Source organism: Hyla sarda, chromosome 3 (genome assembly GCF_029499605.1).
Source record: "Hyla sarda isolate aHylSar1 chromosome 3, aHylSar1.hap1, whole genome shotgun sequence".
NCBI lineage: Eukaryota > Metazoa > Chordata > Amphibia > Anura > Hylidae > Hyla > Hyla sarda.
Genome location: NC_079191.1, coordinates 54,234,094 through 54,242,227, shown reverse-complemented (window position 1 = coordinate 54,242,227; position 8,134 = coordinate 54,234,094).

The window sequence follows — 8,134 nt, the reverse complement described above, 5'->3', positions numbered from 1 at the left end:
AATATGTTCAATTTTTTTTAAATAATAGAAATTCCAAGACCAAGGCCCCACCTCTGCTGCATCAGTAACCCATATATTGCCCAACGGACACAGATTGGAGTTGACTGATGCACGAGTACACACTACACACCCGTCACCCGGGCTTCACAATCCACCCCAAAAAAACGCCTTTTTTTTTTTTTTTTTTAAACAAGCGCATATACAGCAGTTCAGAAGACTCTATAATGCAGGATGGTGGATCACCCAAAGACATTCTTCTCAAAAGTAATAAGCCACACAATGTTTGAAATTTGGTTAAAAAAATTATTACATGTGAGTAAGTGCATCTGTCTCCAAAAAAGCAGATGGCAAAAGGATTCTATTCGCCAAAAATGATTAAGCAGAGTTAATCCCTCTCCATCTATTTTTTTTTTCATTAAAAAATAACACGCAACAAGCGTTCCGTTGTGTAACGGTTAGCATTCTGCAAAATTCAATTTTATTACTGATAAAATTACCAGTAAATTTAACAATAACACTACCCAAGAGTGTTTAATTACCCCATACATTGCACCAGGAGCAGTCAGGAGTAGGCCTCAGCAGTACCCAAAAGGCTTTAATAACCCCTTACCTTGCCCGATCAATTGCGAGATCGAGCAATAACAGGTGTGTTATGGCCTCAGATGTCCTGGGCCGCACTAGCGCTCCACTGAACGGATTAGCGTCTCTCTATCTTTCAAGGACAGGTGCGTGTTGCACGCTGAAACCAGTTCGTGATAGGGATCTGTGATTGCAATTATTTGATCTTAAAACGAGGAATTACCAGTAAGTGAGGGTCATAAGCAGGCGTTTATTAAGTCCCTGCCCTTTGTACACACTGCCCGTCGCTATAAGCGATTGGATTAGTTAGTGAGTTGGTTAGTGAGGTCCTCGGATCGGCCCAGGCGGGGTAGGAGAAGGCCCTGGCAGAGAGCCAAGAATTTAACGATTATTTTTGAAATTTGCATTAAGCATGTATTTAGCTACTGCTAAACATCCAAAAATTTAAGGCCAGAGGCACCAGGGAGGCAAGTAGTTCCTGAAAGACACAGAATGAGTCTGGAGCATGCATTTGCAGTACCCAAGAGGTTTTCATAACCCCTTACATTTAAAGATCAATGTTTACATTTGCATTAAGCATGTATTTAGCTACTGCTAAACTTCAAAAAATTATAGGCCCAAGGCCTGAGGCACCAGGGAGGCAAGTAGTTTGTGAAAGACACAGAATGAGTCTGGAGCAGTCATTCGCAGTACCCAAGAGGGTTTCATAACCCCTTACATTTAAAGATCAATGTTGACATTTGCATTAAAGGAAATCTGTCATCAGAATCACTCGCACTAAACCTGTTACACAGGCTTGTGATCCTGATTAAAACGCTCCTTACCTGGTTAAAAATGGTTCAGCGCTTCTTAAGATATCTATATTTTTAGTTTTCTGTTATTCCCTGGCTTGGGACTCAGTGGGAGGGGTTATCATCTCGGACTTGGCCACACATCATTCTAGCTGGGCGGAGCTGCCGCCCGGCTCATGAATATTCATGAACTTATCCTCGTGGTCTAACTCCTTTTTCTCGGTCTGGTGGGGAGCGGAAGCGGCGTTCTCCCCCCCCCCGGCTTCACTCGAGCTGCCGCCCTATACAAGTAAGAAGACGGGCTGCATGAGTGAAAACTCGGGGGTGGGAGGAAGGGAGGGACGGAGGGTGTTTTTATTCACAAACTGAAGGAACAAGCAGGTTATATATAGATATATTTGTGTGGATAAGTTCATGAATATTCATGAGTCGGGTGGCAGCTCCGCCCAGCTAGAATGACGTGTGGCCGAGTCTGAGATGATAACCCCTCCCACTGAGTCCCAAGCCAGGGAATAGCAGAAAACTAAAAATATAGATATCTTAAGAAGCGCTGAACCATTTTTAACCAGGTAAGGAGCGTTTTAATCAGGATCACCCGCACTACAAGCCTGTGTAACAGGTTTAGTGCGGGTGATTCTGATGACAGATTTCCTTTAAGCATGTATTTAGGTACTGCTAAACTTCAAAAAATTATAGGCCCACAGCCAGAAGCTTCAGTTTTCCCTATATTAGGAGCATAGTTGTCCCCCAGATTAGGCAGCATAGATGTCCCCCAGATTAGGACCATAGTTGTCCCCCAGATTAGGCAGCATAGATGTCACCCAGATTAGGAGCATACTTGTCCCTCAGATTAGGCAGCATAGATGTCCCCCATATTAGGCAGCATAGTTGTCCCCCAATAAGCGCGGGCCGGTCAGAGCCAATCAAAGGGCCGTATGTGTCAAGCGGGCCGTACAATCCCCAGGTCTGCCCCAGAGGGTTTCATAACCAACGACAGTAGAGAAAATTTTGTTGTAGGAGCATGGTCAATCCACTCAGACCCATCTGTCATTGGTGGCTGGAAATCCTGGCTGATCCATCCATGATTCATCTTGACAAACGTCATTCTCTCTACATTTTTAGTGGACAGACGAGTTCGCCTTGCAGTGACTATGGCCCCGGCCGCACTAAACACCCGCACTGAAGGCACACTACTGGCCGGGCAGGACAGCTTTTCCAGGGCAAACTCCGCTAGTTGTGGCCATAAATCGAGTTTGGCTGCCCAGAAGTCCAGCGGATCTTCAACGGTTGTTGGCAGGGTCATGTCGAGGTAAGCCATCACCTGCTGGTTCAGGTCCTGCACCATGTCCACCTGCTGCTGATGAGTAGCTTCACTATACGGCTGAAGGAAGCTACTCATCAGCGACTGTAGACTCAGGCTGCTGCTGATTGAGCCGATACTGCTCCTGCCACCCCTCCCCTCCCCAGCAGCCGTGGTAGTGGAAGGTGAGCGCAGAGGGCCCCCCGAGTCAGACCTGCGAGTGGATGGACCATGTGGCCGATAGGCATCGGCCAACCGACTACGTAGAAGCTCCCTGAAGTAGGTCAGTTTGTCCTCCCTCTCAGTGGGTGTAAAAAAGGCCCCCATTCTGGGCCAGTAGCGAGGGTCTAATAAGGTGGAGATCCAGAAGTCATTGCGCTGACGAATTTTGACAATTCGGCGGTCACTACGCAAGCAACTCAGCATGCATCGTGCCATTTGTGACAGTGACTCACTGGGACTACCTGCCTCCATCTCCACTGCATACTGCCACGGGACTGTGTCTGGGTCCTCTGTCTCGCCTCCCTCGTAATAACCCTCCAGCTCCTCTGGCTGCTCCTGCTCCTCCCCTCCTGTCCAATGACCAGAAACACCGGCCATCTCATCCACCGTAAACTGTGCTCCGCTCTGACCCTCATCATCCTCCTCCAGTTCATCCCCCACAGGACTCATGTAGCCTTCTGATGTAGGCGCAACATCTCCATTGCTGTGACCAGCCATGTTTTCAATCATTTTTTGGAGTAAATGTAGGAGTGGAATTATGTCGTTCATGGCGTAATTCGAGCGACTAACAAAAAATTTTGCTTCCTCAAAGGGCCTCAGTAAACGGCAGGTGTCACGTATGAGCTGCCACTCGTTCACATTGAAGTTACACAGGGGAGTACTCCTATCTGCTTGTATCATCAAAAAATCCGTGATGGCTTTTCTTTGTTCGTATAGTCTGTCCAACATATGGAGGGTGGAATTACAATGTGTGGCAACGTCACAAATGAGACTATGTTGTGGGATACCGTTCTGACGCTGCAGCTCAAGCAAAGTGTGCTTGGCGGTGTACGAGTGGCTGAAGTGCATGCACAGTTTCCTTGCCATTGTCAGGATGGGGTGAAGACTTGATGAACTTCTTGACAACCAGATTCAACACGTGTACCATGCAGGGCGAATGGTTCACACTTCCTTGTCCCAGCGCGGCCACAATGTTCTTCCCATTGTCGGTCACCATGGTTCCCATTTCCAGATTTCGTGGAGTAAGCCATACTCGGATTTCTTCCCTAATGAACTTCAGCAGTTCCTCCCCTGTGTGACTCCGTTCGCCAAGGCAAACCATGTGAAGGACGGCTTGACACCGCTGTGCCCTACACACGTGGTACGATGAAGGGTCACCGAGATTTGGATGTGCAGTGCAGGCCGAGGAAACGGGGGAGGAGGTGCACACTGTAAAAGGACCAACTGCCTGGGAGCGAGAGCGTGGAGGAGGAAGCGGTGTGACCTGTCCAAGTTGCTGCTGTGGCTGTGCAGGAACCACATTTACCCAGTGGGCCGTAAAAGACATGTATTGTCCCTGCCCGTAGTTACAGCTCCACACATCGGCGCTGCCATGCACTTTTGAACACACCGACAGGCTCAAGGACTGGCTCACCTTCTCTTGTACAAACTTATGCAGAGCTGGTACTGCCTTCTTTGCAAAGAAATGACGGCTTGGGACTCTCCACCTCGGCTCCGCACAAGCCATCAATTCCCTGAAAGCTGCAGAGTCCACCAGTTGGAAAGGGAGGGACTGCAACACCAGCAACTTGGACAGGAGCACATTCAACTTCTGCGCTGGGCGCATACTGTTGTCTCTTGGACATGGCTTCGCTGATCGATTGTTGGCAGAATGGCTGACTACGAGCAGAGGAAGCAGGAGCGCAAGAAGGATGGTTTGACACAATGTTCCCTTCGGCTGAGGTGGTGGAGCCTTGGCTGGATGACGGAGGGAGCGGATGGCCACTGGGTGATGCGGCAGGCTGGACCACTACCTCGGAGCCACGGTTATCCCAGGCCGCTTTATGGTGGTGAATCATGTGTTGACGCAGGGCCATGGTGCCGAGATTGGGACCCTGGCCACGCTTCACTTTCTGCCCACAGATTTTGCATGTGACTACGCTAAGATCCTCCGGTTTCTTTATGAAGAACAACCACACTGCAGAGTAGCTGATTTTCCCACCCGTAGTTCGCACTATTTCACTTCTATTGGCGCCGTCTCCAGGAACCCCTGTTCCACTACCTCCCTGAATGGTAGCTTGCCGCCAAGCAGGTGGTCTTCCCCTGGCACGTTTGGCTCCTGAATTTCCACTACTGCCACCACCACGCTGATTGCCAACCGTGCTACCGCCTTGCTGCCTCATAGACAAAGAGCAAATCTCTTCTCCTAATGATGATGAAGCCCCGGCTTCTGCACCCGGCTCCCAATTGCGATCGGCTTCATCATCATCAAAAGATGTGTGCACGTCACTGATGTCCTCCTCGTGTTCCACAACAGTGTCTGCCTCAGGACCCTGAGCAATTGAAAAACCGCCTCCCACGTCACTCTCCGCATCACTACTTGGCCGCCTTGCGGAGCAAGGGACGCATGTCTCCTCACATTCTTGGCTGCCCATTAGATGCTGACTGTCCTCTATTACATCGTCCTCGCTAAATAGTGGAGCTGAACCCAAAGCATGAGATACTTCTTTGGGAGAGGGAACAGCATAGGACAAAGGCAATGGGATTACAGGGACTGCTCCCGGGCCATGCCAACTGAGGGTTGTGTCTGAGGAACCCACCGACTCTTGACTGGGGATGTCAGATGTCGCTTGTGATGATGGGGATGAGGAGAGATGGGTCGACGACACGACCGCTGGGTGTTAACGGGAGCTCAGGCCTATTGCTGCGACTCCTGCTGCCACTCGCCCCAAGTCTGCTGCCAATTCTGCCTGACTTATGTAGGCCTCTGCCCCTTCTCTGTGCACGTCCTGGCACTTCCCTGCCTGACATACTTAGTGCGTTTATGAGGGTATAGAACAGCAGCAGGCGATTACTTACGGCTGTCCTTTCAAAGTATATAGGCCCTAGACAGAATAACAGTTACTAAATAGTACACTCCTTTGTTGAATGTATGCCCTTTGCAATGATGAGCGCACTGTTAAGCGTATTTATACGCAGAAAAAAACTCTTTTTTGTTGTATACACCAGCCAGTGTATACTAATGTGTGGAATAGCACTGAATTTAGCACCGAGACAGAAATACAGGTACTAAATAGTACACTACTTGGTTGTATGTATGCCCTTTGCAATGATGAGCGCACTGTTAAGTGTATTTGTACGCAGGAAAAACTTTTTTCTTTCTTTAATACACCGGCAGGTGTATAACGTGTGGTATAACACTTAATTTAGCAAAGAGACAGAAAAAAAGGTGGTATATGGTACGCTATTTGCTTGAATTTAGGCCCTTTGCAATGATAAGGCCACTGAAAAAGCATATTTTTACACAGGAAAACCTTTTTTTTCTTTAATACACCGGCAGGTGTATAACGTGTGGTATAAAACAGAAACACAGGTACTAAATAGTAGGCTATTTGCTTGTATGTAGGCCCTTTGCAATGATAAGGCCACTGTTAAGCGTATTTTTACGCAGGAAAACCTTTTTTTTTCTTTAATACACCGGCAGGTATATAACGTGTGGTATAACACTTAATTTAGCACAGAGAAAGAAAAAAAAAGGTAGGATATGGTGCGCTATTTGCTTGTATTTAGGCCCTTTTCAATGATAAGGCCACTGTTAAGCGTATTTTTACTCAGGAAAAAATTTATTTTCTTTAATACACCAGCAGCACATAACATGTGGTATAACACTGAATTTAGCACAGAGACAGAAAAAAAGGTAGTATACGGTAGGCCATTTGCTTGTATGTAGGCCCTTTGCAAGTATAATGCCACTGAAAAAGCGTATTTGTACTCAGGAAAAACTTTTTTTTCTTTAATACATCGGCAGGTGTATAATGTGTGGTATAACACTGAATTTAGCACAGAAACAGAAAAAAAGGTAGTATATGGTACGCTATTTGCTTGTATTTAGGCCCTTTGCAATGATAAGGCCACTGTTAAGCGTATTTTTACGCAGGAAAAACTTTTTTTTCTTTAATACACCAGCAGGTATATAACGTGTGGTATAACACTTAATTTAGCACAGAGACAGAAAAAAAGGTATGTACTGTGTGGTGCTTGGTGTAAAAAGTTTAACAGTAAAAGGAAAAAAAAAAGCTGCTGCCAAAAAAATAAAGGGGTGGCAAACGCAGCTCCCTGAACCCCTAATAGGACCCGGGGTCAGGGATCAGACCCTAATAGGACCCTGGGGACCTATTAGGGGGTTGGAGGGGGGGGTACTTTTTTTACTTTTATTTAACTTTTTTTTAACTGATTTACTCCTACCTTTCCCTGCAAACCGCTGTCCCTATTCTAAGGCTCCTGAGGGGGCTCCGGAGCTCTGAGGGGGGATCCAAGGCTTCTTCTCACTGCTGCACCCGCTGACTGAATGAAGAGAGCGGGTGCAGCAGCGGGAAGGAGCCGTTAACTCCTCCTCTGCCGCTCTGCTATTGGCTGGACGATCGCCAGCCAATAGCAGCGTTGCTGGGGCGGTGACAGTATTGTCACCGCTCCCCAGCAACGGCAGGTGATTGGCGGTGAATTGTACACCGCCGATCACCATTTATTTCTGGGTCATCAGGTGAGTGACCCGAATCGCCGAAGATCGCTTGCGTGATTTCGCAAGCGATCTCTGGCGATCGCCGACATGCGGGGGTCCCGGGACCGCCCTCGGCATTTGCAGGGCATGCCTGCTGAAGGATATCAGCAGACATGCCGTTCCGATCTAGGCCCGACGCGCGGCAGGGACCGGAATACGCCCATGGTGTCAGGACGTCCCCTGACGTCCTGGGTCCTTAAGGGGTTAAGTATAGGACATAAGATGACTGATCACTGGGACCCCCACGATCTTCATGCAGCACCCGGCGTTCTGAATAATATATTTAGAACTCTGGGTTCTCGTGGTTCGGGTCGTGACGTCACACCACGCCCCTTCCATTTATGTCTATGGGAGGTGGTGTGATGTCACAAGAAGGTGTGGCATGATGTCACGAATCCCACCACAGGAACCAGTGATCTAAACATACTACTTAGAATTTTGGTTGCTGCATGGAGATTGCTGGGGTCCCAGCAGCAGGATCCCCTTGATCAGACATCTTATCCCCTACTAATGATAGTACTAAAAGATATCTAGAGGCAGAGTACCCCTTTAAGGGACAGTTCATGTACCCAAAAGTTGATCCTTTGCAACCGTATGACCCCCAGCTTGTGCATGGAACTTGCTGGGTGTTCTACGCTTGCCTCATAAACTGCACCACCCAGCACCAGTTACCTCTCTCCGCACCGCATTATGCAGATCGTGCAG